A 16,529-nucleotide genomic window follows, 5' to 3' on the forward strand; every position below is an offset into this window, starting at 1 on the left:
CCTGCAAACACGTTTAGACAAGAAAAGCCCGTTAATTGATGTGTCGTGTGCGCGTGCGTGTGCGTGTGCTGGAAACCGCGCTCCTTGTCTCCACGTCGGCCGGAGCCCTTTTAAACCTGCTGATTTCAGTCCTGCTGTGATTGACAGTCCGCGGCCCGACGCCGCCGGCCCGGACCCTCGGCGCCAGCGGGCGCCAGCCTCCACCTCGTGTGATGCTAATGCGCGGCTCCTCCTGTGGTGACACTGGATTCAATACGCTTTAGACTTCAGACGGCAGCCAGGAGGGCGGCGGCCTCCTCTCCACCTCTCACAGTGATTTGATGAGCGCTTGGCCTTAAAACCAGACAAGAAAATCCTGCAGAACACAAAGGAGGCCCTGAGCTTGCATTAAATTGACATTTTTCAATGCTGGCTGTTGAAGGGGAGACGCATCGATCCGTCTTCTTATCATTGTCATAGTGATTCTGATACGTAAACTCAGAGATTCTCCAAACGCTGCAGCTTATTGGATTATTAGAAAAGCAGTACATGGGTTGAGCTGGATTTAATTAAGTCCTAACTTGAGTTTGCATTGGATGCTTTGAAATCTATCTGTGGAAGTTGTGGGAAGATTCCCCTGAAACGCTGTCTCTAGAAGACGTTTCACACTGAGCACAGCCTGGAAACAGCCCATAATTAGCGCAGGTGCTGTAAATGCATCATAACGTCCTGTACATTTACTGAAGCGCCTGTCTGCCACAGGACGAGCACCTCTGCGTTCGGTTTGTCAGGAGCCCAGAGGAACCAACGATGACTGGGTCGACACGAACGCACACTGGAGCTAAATACGGAAACTCACCCACGGCCTTTGCTTCTTCTTCTATGACCTAGAAGCATCAGTGGACGGATGAAACAGCTCCACGCTGATGTTCATCCTGAGCTGAGTGACGCGGAACATGACACCACGTCATGGTTCTATGAGCCAGAGTTTGTGTGACTCTACATTATTTATACCTGAGCTTAATGAAGCGCGTGGCGTCTGTGCAGCGCCTGCTGTCACAGGAATGTCGTCATGTGGTTTGATGGCCTCGCTTCAAGCGCCGCGCGCGTGTTTATTTCCTCCTGCCACCGGATCAAACTGCAAACATTCCTCCTCCCTTTGTGCCACTTGTCTCAACGTGTCCCTCGCGCTGCCTCAGGATTCCCATGTATTTGTAGCACCTTCCAAAGCGTTGCTGCTGCAGGTGGTGTTAAAATTAACCACGCATTTTAGGCCTCGCTGCTAATCAGAGGTAAAAATCTCTGCAGATTAAAGCTGCTGCTCAGTCGTCCCGCGTCGATGTGCCGTCGGCCCAGCGTGATGATAGATGTTTACGGCACTACATTAAGAGGAAATTACCTCTTTTTGCTGGGAGCCAGATCATTCACGCACAGACCTGCGTGCCCATCGCTGCCCCGTTGTGAATTAGTCTGCACCTTTCACAGGGAGAGGGGGGGATTAGGGACATCCATCTTTGAGACGTGCCGTTAAAATCATTATTTGGCTTCCTGCAGGACACAGGTTGCACGATAGAGAGACAAATCATCTCACGCTGTTATAAACATCCCATCAAGCCAGCGCGTCCTGCTCCTGGAGGTGCCCAGAGTGACAGACAGGAAGGCTGAAGGAGTTAGTGAGGTCATTATACAGCACGACCTCCACATTTATTCATAGGGAGCGGCCATAACAAGCCCGCTGTGCTTTTCCTCCCAGAGATTTACAGTGGGCGGGAAGCAGCCGCAGCTCCATCCCTGCAGAATCTATTATCTGCCTCCATCCAGCCATCAAAGAGCCCAGTTGAAAGAGCAGCAGAACGCTGGAGTTTCCTCTGGAGCCGTGTCCATGTGAAGTATCTGCCCTGCATCAAAACAATGCAAACGACCACAAACACGCGGCCCACACGTGGCTTCCGTCCTCGGCGTGCGGCGTCCGACAGTTTACATTCGTGTCGCTCATTTTTGCATTTTTAACAAACACGGATCTAGAGAGAGTTTCGCAGCGACGTGACTCAGACCCACAGCGATCGTGCTCCACTGCAGCGTCTGCTGCTAATCCACTTAATCTGTTCCAGGAACGGCTGTTTATCTGTTATTTCAGGAGAACGATGAAGCATTGTGGAATTAACAATAGCTTAACCTCTTCACAGGATTTCTTTACAGCGTGCCTGCAGAAAGCCTGGGACGAGAGCGGCGCTGCACTGGAAAACACAATGTGAATCAAGATGTTTCAACCAATTACCAGATATCAGCCATGTGACAAAAGCCACTTGTTTCCTGCATTGTGAGACCTTGAGTTTCTGAGCTTGAGTTTCACACGGTGCCCCTCTCACCTGCCTGTGAGACGTTAATGAGGGGAAAGAGCAAAAAATCACTTTTTAATTACCAGTAGGGACCGTTTCCTTCTCTGTAGTCCAATAATGACTGAGTCCAGGAAATCAATTTAGTGCTGTACTACAAGAGGGAGTAGCCATATTTACTCCCTAGCCTGAAAAATGACCAGAAACCTTTTGTGCATATTTTGCCAGACCAGAGTCATAAATTGGAGCTGCTGCATGGAAGCAGGTCCAAACGCTCAAAGAGCACGAGGACAGAATAAAAGCTTGCTTGATTGGTGAGCTACCTGATAAATGAACTTTAGCAGGTGAAAACTAAGACTCTGTAAATGAGGCTCTGTCGTCGAATACGTCGCCTGTCGGTTTCTAATAAGATGAGCTCAGGCTCCAGCCCAGACACCGCTTCATGCAGGAGATGACTCACAGTCAAACCCTGAAAGAGGCCGACTCAGGTCCAACACATTTATCTTCCTGCCCTCCATCAAAAACTGTAATCAATGTCACATATGTGTCTCTAAAGAGGCGTAAAAAGATGATGATGTGAAATGATGCTGGATGAGGCCACTTTGAGGCAATCTGCTGCCTGCATGTGCGTCTGTCTCCATGTAGGCGAACACGTCCATCCACCGGCGATAAAGAAAATCATTTCCATTCCCTGTAAGGAAATGAAGGCTTTGTCACAAACGCGGCAGATAACAGGGTGGACCCAAGAGCGAGAATCAACAGGAGAGATGTCGGGTTTTCAGGAAAAATCACAGCAAGGCTGGAAAGACGGAATGCTAAATATAGAAAAACTAGAAAACAAAGTGCTGCACAAACAGGAACTAACACATGAATAATCTAAAAAAGAAAACAAAGCCACTGCAGAGCAGCAGAGGAAGCAAACGAAAATATGAGAAAGCAAAATGACTTTGACAAACTTTCAAACCAAGAACATCAACACAGAATAAACCCACAGCGCCACCAACGGGTCGGAGGGGGAACTGCGCCAGCGGCAGGTATTTAGGGAGTTTCTTCTGTATTTAAGCAGTGAGGTTTGGGCGGAGAGGAGCTCCGAGCTCGACGACCTGCGGACTCGGCGCTATTTCTGGACGGGCTGCGATGATTCATCAGAGGCTGCGTGGAGGTCTGATGTGTCGAGATGTTTCATTGCACTAATTGTGACTCTGACTTTCCCCAGCGCCTGCAGCCCCTGAGCCGATCCCTGTCTGGACATAATTCCAGCGTAAAACTAAGCGGAGAGAGCAGGTTCTCGCTCACCTCAGGGAAGCGGGCTCCACTCGGGAGATTCTGTGGGCTGCAAACGTGTTGATCCTTAACGCGTCAAACAGGCCGAGCAGATCACATTTACGTCCTACTGAAGCAGACAACTGGATACGGATGTGAACACACAGAACACCAGGCGGCCCAGTGCTCCAGCATCCCGGCCGCACCCGCTGCTCATCAGCACAAAGCTCGGCCGAAGACCACTTGCCTCCTGCTGTGCGTGCGCTTCATCTTCACTGCTGTTAGAATTGATTTTATTGCATGAAATAATAAACGGCAGCACAATAAAGACAGGCTGACTCAGAGACCCTCCAAACGGAACTGAAGAGCAGAGCTGGAGTAAATGCGTCCATCCTCCACAACCGTCTAGTGGGAATGAGCCAAATTATGAATATATGAATGAAAGCCGAAATTTGTAGATCTGCTCTGTATCAGTCACATTTCTTTGCTTTCTTCACCACTGGCAGCTGCGATTGATGCATGAGGCTTGTCATTGGATGACGGAGCCCAGCTCACTTACTGGAAATAAATGCCCAGCTCCACAATGACGTGTTACTAAATGCTGCAATGACGGCATTTGATGCACATTTAATTCCTGATATGAAGCTCAACATTTCCATTTGGGGGAAGGAAAACACCATTTCCCGTCTGGTATAAGCTGCCATCATGATTATGTGCTGAGATGGGCTCATTCTGCCCAGGATCACCTACTTAATGTGGTCACACTGAGGTCTCTCCATAACAAACATCCAGCGCATCCAGCTTAATTATGTATGCTGGAGTATTTGTGAGTGGGATATGAATATGCATGTAAACAGCTTAGCCCAAACATGACCTCAACTGGAGCGCGAGCTGGTAAACACACGTGTTTTCACAGACGTCCACACTTGTGATAGAAAGTGACAGTTTTTTCAGGGCCAAAAGGAAAATGTTTGACGATGGGAAGGAGGAGGTTCCATCAACCTGAAGGCTGCTTCAATTCCACTCGCTCTTATCTTTGTCAGTTCACAGGCAACAAAGCCTTTGAGACGCTGCTCGGGATAAAACCTCTATTAAGGCATCCAGACCTCTATTAGATTGGATTCAATGTGTGCTTCGCTTTATTGAGCGTCACGATCTACAGGTTTAACTTGTTTATTGTGTGTTTTATTCCCCCGTGTTTTCTGCCGGTCGCAGCCTCCACTCACTCTCATCTTCGCTTGGATTTTAAGTAGGACGCACTTCGTCTTGCGGTGACAGGTGAATCCTGGGATCTGACCGCCCGCGCCACGCACGCACGCGCGCACGCACGCGCGCGCGCCGCTGGAGCGCACCAATCCGCTCGCGCCGCCCTCCTGTTCGCCGCTGCCGCGAGGAGCGCAGCGAACGGCAGAGCGGAGCTCCGCGTCGAGAGCCGAGGCACCGCGGGGACGTGCTCCTGTCCACAGCGGCTGTGACGGAACCGGACGGAACCAGCCTCCGTGGAACGGCCCGAGTTTGTCCCTGCGAGAGCGCGGGCGAAGCGTGACGCGGCGAGCGGAACCGCGAGGCGCATCAGCCGCTGCAGGTTTTTCCAGCGGCGCCCGCTCCGCTGCTCGGGGCTGACGTTCCGGATCGCGTCGGAACCGGCGTCCCGGCGAAGCCGAGCGAGCGAGCGAGAGCGACGGAGCACGGGACGGAGAGGACCCCCCGCGGCTGGCGTCCGGACCGTGGCGTGGAGGTGAGTGGCGGCGGTGCGTGTGTGTGCGTGTGTGTGCGTGGCGCTGGATGCTGAGGGTCTCAGGTGACGCCACGTGGTCCAGCTGCTCCTCCGCGTGGCCCCGCACCTAACTTCACATCGCGTGTCGCGCCAGACAACAGCAGCCACGCAGGAAGCGTCACTCGGGTGGAGCGTCTGTTTATTCCAGTGGTTCAACTGTGGAGAAACAGGAGGAGATGGAGAAGAACAAAGACACGCATTTGAATCCAATTGGAGACTGGGATCAGTCTGCAGCTGTTTACATGCTGCATGTGAACAGAAAACAGGTCTGAGTTCAGTTTGAGGAAAAGACTCCTCTTCAGTCTTTTTGACTCTATTTAAAGTACAAAGCGCTTCTTTACAAACACACACATCTGCGATGTGCAAACGAGACGCGCTCCCTGAGCTGACGTTATGAATGCTGCACTGACTGTAACAGTAACGCGTCACCGGAGGCGCGCTTCGTCCTCCGCCGCTCAACGATTGCATCATGAGCCGGAGCTCATGTCCTGTGGTGCGAGTGACGGCTCCGCGGCTCCTCTCACAGCCTGCAGCCAAACAGCAGCTCGTTACACAGCGGCCCGGCCTCCTCTGGCAGGAGGCTGCCGGCTCGTTAGGGGTCACAGAGGGCCGGGTCTGCAGCACCCGCTCCTCGTTACCGGAGCGCTGCTGTAATTGGGACGCGGCGGTTCCCTGAGACTGGACCAGTCCATGGATCTGCGCTGATCACTGGCTTTAGATCAGACGTTGATTTTGCATAATGGGAGAACCTGGATGAACCTGGATGAGACAGGGCCCAGGTTCGATCCCCACCACACAAACGAGGGGGACTGATTAAAGCACGCTGATCCTGAGAGCGGGAGGAAAACAGCTGGAGCTTCCCGTCCAGCTGTGCAGCACTTCCATCATTTCATCAACCTCTACGGAGGTTACGAGCTGCTCTGTCCTCGGCTGGAAGCTGCTGACAGCGGTTCTGACCCCGCTGGTTTTAATGCAGCACACTGTCCGTGTCCACGGAGCAGGCAGCGGCGCCGTTCTGACCCGGTGGCCACGGACACACTGAGCCGAAACCCAAGCAGCAGCTGACTTTTAACAGCAAGACTGGACTTGGAGAGAAAGTTAGGCTTTTGTGTCCATCCACAGTTTGTGGTTCTTCTTTTGAAGGAAAGTGCATCTTCCAGCAACCTGAAAGGCTTCAGTCCTTCATTCAGAGCTACATTCAGGACCTATGTTACAGATTTATCGATAAAAACACTAAAGTGAAGGCGCAGAACTGGGCTCTGAGCTGCCTGTAGACAGACATGATTGCAACAGTCTGAGCAGCTACTCACTTGATTTCTGCCGTGAAAGGTTAGACAAATGCCACAAATAATTGTGGGTCTGCCTCTTGACCGCACTCTTCCCCCCGCGTCTCACCGTGTTGATTATCTGAGGCGAAGCAGGTCGCCGACACCGCCGCAGCTAGAGTGTATGGGCAGCCGGCGAGCCAGGATGAGGCGTGACAGTGGAGGTGAGGAGGCGGCTCCGGGCGAGAGGATAAGCCGTGCCTTAGCTTAGCACGAGGCCAGAGGAGCGGAGGAGGCAGCGAGTGCTCCAGCGTTTAGCTTCTATGTTAGCTTAGCACGAGGCCAGGGGAGCGGAGGAGGCAGCGAGTGCTCCAGCGTTTAGATTCTACGTTAGCTTAGCACGAGGCCAGGGGAGCGGAGGAGGCAGCGAGTGCTCCAGCGTTTAGATTCTACGTTAGCTTAGCACGAGGCCAGAGGAGCGGAGTTAGAATCCAGTGCTTCATAGTTTAGCTTCTACGTTAGCTTAGCACGAGGCCAGAGGAGCGGAGGAGGCAGCGAGTGCTCCAGCGTTTAGCTTCTACGTTAGCTTAGCACGAGGCCAGAGGAGCGGAGTTAGAATCCAGTTCTTCATAGTTTAGCTTCTACGTTAGCTTAGCACAAGGCCAGAGGAGTGGAGGAAGCAGCGAGTGCTCCAGCGTTTAGCTTCTACGTTAGCTTAGCATGAGGCCAGAGGAGCAGAGGAGGCAGCGAGTGCTCCAGCGTTTAGATTCTACGTTAGCTTAGCACGAAGCCAGAGGAGCGGAGGAGGCAGCGAGTGCTCCAGCGTTTAGATTCTATGTTAGCTTAGCACGAAGCCAGAGGAGCGGAGTTAGAATCCAGTTCTTCATAGTTTAGCTTCTACGTTAGCTTAGCACGAGGCCAGAGGAGCGGAGGAAGCAGCCAGTGCTCCAGCGCTGAGCTTCTATTTCCAGGGACGAGGAGGCTCATTCCTCTGCAGCATGCTCAGCATCAGGACAGTTTAACTCGGGTCACCTTGATGCCGGCGCCTGTGGAGAACCCACTGACGCCTCGTACATTAGCTCTGTTTACTCTTTACTGTTCTCCATTTTGCATTAATGGCGTGTCTTCTTTGTTAATGACTTCCAGACTCTAAATGGAGCGTTTGAAGTTAACGCGAGTTGGATTGTTCTACACTTTCAAATTTAAATGCATGTATTAAAGGTACGTATTGATGTACAGTTTAATATTAACTCTCGTCTGCTCCACTGATTTAGATTTTTTAAAATAAATTTTCTGGTTGTTTTTTTAAAGTTTAATTAATTAAACATCACCTAACGTTTGAGGCCTGCTCGACTCCGATGGCGTTCCTCTTTCCTGAGGGCTGTGAACGCACCACTTGACCTCCGCGTGCCAGTGCTTCATGTCACGGCGGATAAACCTGCAGTCTGCAGGTTCCTGCGATGAGCTGCACTTTGTGGAACTTTACAGCCATTTAGTCAGTTTGAAATAAAAACACAGTGTGACAACAGATGAAGCTGCAGCTGCTGGGGCTGTTTCACACGACTCCACTTCCTTTTATGACTCATCTGTGCTTTAACAATTCCCTTTTAGCCCCAGTGTTTGATTTGCCTCGGCTTTTACTTGCTTTGAGAGGGGTTCAGAAGCACGTTCCCAATACTTCAGGGGCGATTCTTTGGAGCTCAGAGCTGGAGGAGAGCGTTACCGCTCCCCGTGTGAGCCTGATGTGTGGAGATGGCGTTTGCAGCTGTGGGCAGATGGTAGACTGGAGGCTGCAGTGATTCATTCAGCGCCGACTGGACTCAGCTCGGTCGGGTTTGTCATTATGACTTAGTTCCTTATTTATCTCGGAGCTTTTACCGTCTTTATATTCATCAGTCATTAAATCTGCTCTTTGAGTCTACACATGTTCTAAATGCTCATAAGTGTTATTGGTCAAAAGGTCTCATGAATATGATTATATGATGGAAGCTGCCGTCATGTGTCCCAACAAAGAGCGTCGTCGCTTAAAAAACAAGAATAAGAAGTACGCATGAAAAGTAGTGAGTAAAAACACAGCGTTTCCACTAAACGATCTCCTCCCAGCCGGAACTAGGAAGGTTTCCTCTCACGTCTTTGCTTTGGCTCAGCAAACGTTAAAAATGACTGAATGTCAATATGGGCCAGGTTTTTGGTTCCTGTCCTTCTGTGTTCAGAGGAAGGATCTTCCACCCTCACGCTTCGCTGGCTTCATCCCCCGTCTCTGTGGCCATTTTCCCTCGGCTGTTTGTTTAGGATAATGTGTTTTCCAGCCTGCTCCCAAACTGTTTATTGCAGCGTTCACCTCCGCAAGCGCAGGGATTCGTTAACTGATCGATGAGGTGCAGCGGCCGATCTGAGCCGATCTGTGAGCAGAGCAGAGCAGCTCTGTGCGGGTTAAAGACGAGGCTTCTTTCCTTCAGCTGCTGGAGCTGAAATGGTAAGAGACTGAAACCACTTCAAGCTGCAGTGGGAGGTTTTACCGTTCGAACCGAAACCAAACATTCCAGGCAGCAACACATGCACTAGCGTGAATAGTAACATCCTGTAGAGTACGTGGAGTCTTCTCGTCTGTAATTAGGGCTGTGGAGATGATAATGGGAGCTAATGGATTGTTAGACAGCAGCACCAAAGTGCCACGAAAATCAAAGCAAGTCTTATGAAATATGCATCAATGACAGTGAACTAGAGAGCAAAGGCAAGCTGTTTGTTTGGAGAACAGGGTGCAGGAGGCTTCCGTCCCCAGCAGCTGCTGCCGAGGCTTTGATCAGGAGGAGGAGGTGTCCTGGAGTCGACGTTGCAGATGTGGACCTGAAGGCGACAGTCTGCCTGCTCCACTTATTCATGAAGAACTTCTTCTTGTAAACTCCTGTTGGGGAAGTAAAGAAAAGTCAAGATGTCATAGTTAAGCTTGCAGCTCGTCAGGCTCCAGTGAGACCTTGGTGAAGCTGCTGCTCTGATGGAGGCATCAGGTCGAAGCCGTGTGTCCTCAGGAAGCACAGACTGACACAGAGGCAAAGCGCGGCCCCTCGGGAGGAGCTTCAAACAGCACAGGTGATGCACCTGCGACTGGAGCTGCTCATTGTCCTCACTAATTCATCAGTGGAGTTTCAGGCAACGCAGGTGCAGCGTGTGGACGTTGCTGCTGCAGGTCAGTCACAGGAAACGCTCAAAGTAGGTCACGTTAGGAAAAACATCCAGTGGCTCCGGGTTGAAGGAGACTGGATTCAGACAGCGGAATTCAGCGTCTGCAGGAGGCGAGGAGGCTAAAGCACCAGCAGCCTCCTCCATGGAGACGTGGGCGCTGCACGTTCCCATGGTTCTACGTGACACCAGACGTGTGGCGCTGCTTACTGGTTCCACTGGTTCCTCCTCTGACGTGACACCAGAGGTGGGGCGCTGCTCGCTGGTTCCACTGGTTCCGCTGGTTCCCCCTCTGACGTGACATCAGACGTGTGGCGCTGCTCACTGGTTCCACTGGTTCCTCCTCTGACGTGACACCAGAGGTGGGGCGCTGCTCACTGGTTTCACTGGTTCCTCCTCTGACATGACGAGAGACGTGTGGCGCTGCTCGCTGGTTCCACTGGTTCCGCTGGTTCCCCCTCTGACGTGACACCAGACGTGTGGCGCTGCTCGCTGGTTCCACTGGTTCCGCTGGTTCCCCCTCTGACGTGACATCAGACGTGTGGCGCTGCTCACTGGTTTCACTGGTTCCTCCTCTGACATGACGAGAGACGTGTGGCGCTGCTCGCTGGTTCCACTGGTTCCTCCTCTGACGTGACACCAGAGGTGGGGCGCTGCTCACTGGTTTCACTGGTTCCTCCTCTGACATGACGAGAGACGTGTGGCGCTGCTCGCTGGTTCCACTGGTTCCGCTGGTTCCCCCTCTGACGTGACACCAGAGGTGGGGCGCTGCTCACTGGTTTCACTGGTTCTACTGGTTCCTCCTCTGATGTGACACCAGAGGTGGGGCGCTGCTCACTGGTTTCACTGGTTCCTCCTCTGACATGACGAGAGACGTGTGGCGCTGCTCACTGGTTCTCCTGGTTCCACTGGTTCCTCCTCTGACGTGACATCAGACGTGTGGCGCTGCTCACTGGTTCCACTGGTTCCTCCTCTGATGTGACACCAGACGTGAGGCGCTGCTCACTGGTTCTACTGGTTCCTCCTCTGATGTGACACCAGAGGTGGGGCGCTGCTCACTGGTTTCACTGGTTCCTCCTCTGACATGACGAGAGACGTGTGGCGCTGCTCACTGGTTCTCCTGGTTCCACTGGTTCCTCCTCTGACGTGACATCAGACGTGTGGCGCTGCTCACTGGTTCCACTGGTTCCTCCTCTGATGTGACACCAGAAGTTTGGCGCTGCTCGCTGGTTCCGCTGGTTCCTCCTCTGACGTGACACCAGAGGTGTGGCGCTGCTCACTGGTTCCACTGGTTCCTCCTCTGATGTGACACCAGAAGTTTGGCGCCGCTCGCTGGTTCTGCTGGTTCCTCCTCTGACGTGACACCAGACGTTTGGCGCCGCTCGCTGGTTCTGCTGGTTCCTCCTCTGACGTGACACCAACTCACACGTCGCAGCGCCGCTCCGACGTTCAGCTCTCCGTGTGAGGCCCAGGGCACAGATAGAAAGGCCTCACCTCCGTGTTTTGACTGCGAGGCGTCTTCGCGTCCTCCAGCTCAGCCGTTCTCGTTCTCCCTCTGGTTTATTTCACACAGTGAGAGGTTCATGTGGCTTTCGAGGAAAGCGCGGAGCACAGGTTACCGAGCAGCTAAAGCTGAGCGATGAATGGCCTGCCTGCTCCGCTTGGCGCTGCTCGGCACCATTGTCTGCGCTGTGATTAACTGCCTGCGTTTGGGACTCGGCTGATTTCTGCTTTGTGTTGAGAGCTCGGCAGCCGACGGACTGACGGACGGGCGGCGGCTGCCAGGATCCGAGGGTCGGGTGATCGGCTCCAAGGTGCGGGAGATTTATGACCCCCCCAGAACAAAGCTGTGTCTGCTGAGGGGCCGCGGGCCATAAATCAGGGAGAAGTGGGTCAGAGCGGGTCAGCGCTCATCTGCTCCACGCAGATCTGCTGTGGCTGCTCCTCATGGGCTGCTTTTGTCTTTCCTCTTGGACACGTCAACCTGTTGCTCCCTCGGCTCTCCGTCACTCTGTTCCCAGACTCAGCGTTACTCAGCCATCAATCAGAATTCCTAATGAATTCATGTTTTCTATTTTGAAATGCCATTAGCTCGTCTAAGTGAATCACCCCTAATCCTTTTATTATCTGCAGCTATGTTAATACTGTTGGCCTTTAGTCTCTGCTCATTTTAATCAGCCTAATTATATAATGTTTGTCTTTTAAGAGGCTGAGAAGCGAGTGGCACACTCTCCTTCTGCCAGAGACTCGTGGCTGATTGTCCTGCTCCGTCTGACTCCAGTCCTTTTGATTCTGATGGCTGGTTTGACTAGTTTTGTGATTAGTCTTCCTGAGGGCAGCCATAGCCGATGTGAGCAGATTGATTTTCCGCAGAAGGATTAGCAGTGGGGTTCTCGCTATAGGCATGCATTACATTACCGTGATTCATCCGCCATCTGCGCGCAGAAGTAGGCTAAACAATTCTTTATTAGCTACACAGATACATTACTAAAACATACGCCAGCGCGCAGCTGGATGCGGCCGTCGCTGTCAGGCTGCAGATGACAGGTATGGGAACAGCAATGAATAACTCGAAGTCGCATTTTTTAAAGTTCAGACAGCTCCAGACGGGAGATAAATAATCTCTAGCAGGAAGGATGGATCTCCATTTATTTTGTGTTGTGTTGTTGCGTGGCGCGCTGCTGCAGGAATCAAACGCATGCAAATGCCGTCTGCGGGATGGAAACGACTGTGAAACAGTGGAGGTCTCTGAGCGCGGCAGCCGGAACAGCAGGGATTTGTACTCGTGTTTACGGTAACACTGATAACGCTTCATCCCGTTTACGGGGAGCAGGAAGTAGGTGTGAGTGTGTTGCTCCCACCTGCCAGGTTTAGTCGTTCCAGGCGAGTCGACGACAAACAGCCTCCAGACGTTGACTTGTTCTGTGACGCAGTCGGACGTGGGCTTTGTGTCGCGGCCGGCGAAGCTCAAACGCTCCAAAAGGCTCCAAAACGCTCCCAAAGGCTCCAAAAGGCTCCAAAAGGCAAAAGCGGTGGAGCTTTTCTGCGCTAAATGTTAATTCATACGCTGTGCAACGCTCCTGAAACGATCCTCAGTGTTTGTGACTCTACATGTTCTCAGTCATTACGGGGAGGTCTGGTGGCTGTGACGGCTTTCACTGTGAGCGGCGCCGTAACGGCTGCACAGACTAACGGGCCAATGGCGTCTCCAGGGTCGGCGTTGGCTTCGTTGGCGTTGACGGTCCGCTCGGACATTTAGCGGGAACGCTTGTTCCGCCATTAAAATGATCCCCTCCGCGCTTCAGTGCATCATAACGTGCTAATGTTCAACACAAAGCCGCTGTGAGCAGTAAACAGACAAACACGTGCACCTCCGCCTGGTCCCGGTCCAACGCGTTGGTACCGTCAGTCTAAAATGTGACACCAGCGTGATTAAAATCCCGGTAATTGATTGTTGTGCATCACTTGGAGGATCCCACACCGTAGCTGTGCGGCGCCTGCGTGTCTCCAGAGACACAACGGCTCTTTGAAGACAAATGGTTCATTGTGCTTTGATTTTCACATCAGGATTGCATCTGTTCTATGGGTTTAACTCATCGACATCATTGAGCGTGATAATTCCTCCCCAGACAGCCTTGAATGAGCCATAATGTCATATGCTGCGGATTGATGGCCTTATGCTTCGTGGGAAATAAATCAGGGCTCTGTACAGCAGGAGCGTTAAGTTTGTGTAGAGCACAAAGCAGTCAGAAGGAGTTTAGGCTGCTCTGTATGAGCAGCATCACTGGACTCACTGAAGCTACTGTGATCACAGTTTATCCTCACGCGGCACCGCACTGACACACTAGACGTAAAAACCCAGAGAAAGGCCTTCAAAGACAGTTTATGTATGTGGTGGGAAGGTGGAAGATCAAAACTCAGACATTTAATATCATAGTGATCATTACAGTCAGACACAGTGGCGACGGCCTTCATCGCCTGCTGCGTTATATTCAGAGTGGATGCGCTGGTGACTTTTTCTGACTCTGTGTCCTCTGTGTGTTGATGGATTTTGCAGCTGACAAACTGCAGTGAGCCTGAGCATATGAAGTTTGGGCAGATCTTAATGGGCTGCAGCCAGATGCATTATTAATGTCAAGGTGAGGCTGAACACACACACACACACACACACACACACACACACACACACACACACACACACACACACACACACACACACACACACACACACACATACACAAAACCAATGCAGCTACAGCTTTTTGCAGAGTACTTGCTCAAATAACCTCACAGACGCGACTCACGCTGCTGCTTCGACTCATCACTATTCATGCAGATAGTTTTTAAAATGACAAAGACTTTAGGATTTGTTCAAACTACTAGAGAAAAGCTTGTTTTCTTTTAGCTCTTGCTTCACAAGTATAAAACCACACTGCAATACAGTGAAGAGCTGCTTTACGTCCTTTGATGCTGATGCAACAAGTTGTGTTTCTTTCGAGCCGCGACAGGAAACAAACTATGTGATCAAACACTAACAATGCAGTCGATAGAACAATGAACCAATGAATCAAATAAATGAATCCGTCAGAAGCTGGACCTCATTCAGGTTTCGTGTCAAACCGTAACGAGCACAGCTCACAGACTTTCTTAACGCGCTCTCACTGCAGATCCTAACTTGACACCTCCGATCAACAAACGCTGAAACAAATGCTTCATTTGTGTGTGAGTAATTCTGGGTTTTGACACTGTCATGATGACACCCTAAATATTCACCAGTCATACACTCCTAAACACATTTCTCTTCTGCTGCTGAGCCTGAGAATAATGCTTGTTGTGGCACAGCTGCACAGTCACAGCGTGGAGGCATTTTAATGCAGATTCAGTGTTTACATCCAGCTCCATCTTCTGGACTGTGACTGACCTGTAGCCTCACACACAGACTCAGGCTAAGGCTGTAGCTGTTTATCCTGCAGAAATGAATCAACAACTGTTGAGCAGTTTACAGCAACAAATATCACAAGTCATAGATTTTACACCAATGTCTTTACGGCCAGAGTCCAGCATTTGCGTAAAACAACTGCCAAGTAAATCAGGTCTGCAGTGAAATGATTCCACCATGAACGCGGCAGAGACCAGGCACAGAATGACTTCTTGTGGCTGTGACGCGTCCTGCAGCTCAACCCTTGTTTAATCTGGAGCTCGGTTCAGGTCGTGAGCAGACTGTGTCGCACACACGCTCGTCAGCACATTTCAGCATGTTGTGGGACAATGACTGGGATGCGCCTCAGCTCAGCGGCGACCGGCTCAGGCTTCTCCTGCTTCGGCTTCACGTTTCCTCTCCATCTGCACGGAGCGCCAGCAGGTAGGAGACAGAGCAGCAGAATGAATGGGCGGCAGCGGCAGCAGCGAGGTGGACCAGAGAGATTAGCTGGGAAATTGACACTGACAAATCTCATACATTAAGGCTTCCTGGGAGGCAGCTATCGGTGGGAGAGGCAGAAGGTACCGCATCCCGTAAACGGCAGCGGGCTTCTTTAACGCTGCTCGCAGCACGTTGGGAAGCTGAGCCACCCTGTCTTCTACAGCACAAAAGATAAGGAAGCCAGGTGTGCTCACAGCCATTTCATTTGACTAATGTGTTTACAGCCAGAATAATGAATAGAGTGAGCAAGATGAGAGTAATTAATTTGAGCTGTTCGAGCTAAATAACAAAGCAAATACGGGCAAAACTGTTTCATTTCCCCTTGGAACGCGGCTCCCCCTCCTCGGCTGCTTTAATGAGACGGAGCCGGCCCTCTGTGATAAGCAGTCCTATTTACTGTTGTTAGGAGCCGCGTGGCCTTTGATTCCTTCTCAGACTGTTTGCACATCTTTCCTTCAGAAAACTGAAAGACAGAGCGCGTAGAACATCTACACAGCAGAGCCAAACGCAGGCTCTAATCGCTTTATTTCTCCACGTCACAGCTTTTCCTGTGATGGAGCGCTCGGACTCCACGCCGTCCAGACGCTGCATACGCTGCACGCTCCTCTGTGTCCTGTGTAATTACCGGACACAAACCACTCTTTGGCTTCCGCCCCGGTGCTTGATGTTTGTTTGACTGTTATTCCCAGCGACTTAACCCTGCTCAAGAGGTTCATGGTGTGTGCCTTCTATCTTTATTTATTTTGGTCATTGAAGTTGTTTTCCTGAAAAAAATAAAGACACCAATGCCCTTGTTGTTGCCTGGCAACAAACTGAGTCCATGGGACTTAGTTCCTTGCAGGATCTTTTGCCAGCTACCTTGAAGCTTGTCCTCTTTAGACGTGTAGAGAAAGTTTGAGTACCCCTCATCATTCATTGATGATTACTAAATGAGATGCAATTATGCACAACGGGCAACAAAGAGGGCAGCACTGTTTGTGTATTTTTATCTCTTTCTGGTGATTTTACTGATTCAGGATCAGTGGCACTAATCTTTCATTGACCAAAATAAGTGTAAATGTGTGTGTACCGCTGCTTCAGCCAATGGACATTAAATCTAAACACAATTATATATTTTAATTAATCTGCTTTTTTAGCAGTCACAACCACTGCAGAAGCATCTGGGCAATGGCAGCTTCACAAACACTATTTTTCACTCAGGATGGTGAATTCAGACTTTTTCATTTTGGTGGTTCATCAAGGAGACAAGCTGTTAAATATTCATAGCTGCGTTGTGTTCTTAAAATAAGGCTCATTAAAACTCCCAG

General features: G+C 51.1%; 1 protein-coding gene across 4 annotated transcripts in view; it reads left to right on the top strand.

Moving 5' to 3' along the window:
* Positions 1–4,731: 4,731 nt before the first annotated feature.
* mgat4c (mgat4 family member C) overlaps positions 4,732–16,529 on the top strand; it is a 61,338-nt gene continuing 49,540 nt past the window's right edge. For 2 of the 4 annotated variants that reach the window (XM_029153156.3, XM_029153158.3), the window contains exons 1-2: positions 4,732–5,316; positions 13,858–13,939. The gene's annotated coding sequence lies outside the window, so the exon portion shown is untranslated. The remainder of the gene's footprint in view (positions 5,317–13,857; positions 13,940–16,529) is intronic. The other 2 variants (XM_029153157.3, XM_029153159.3) reach the window with 1 other exon arrangement.

This window comes from Betta splendens, chromosome 6, assembly GCF_900634795.4.
Source record: "Betta splendens chromosome 6, fBetSpl5.4, whole genome shotgun sequence".
Classification (NCBI taxonomy): domain Eukaryota; kingdom Metazoa; phylum Chordata; class Actinopteri; order Anabantiformes; family Osphronemidae; genus Betta; species Betta splendens.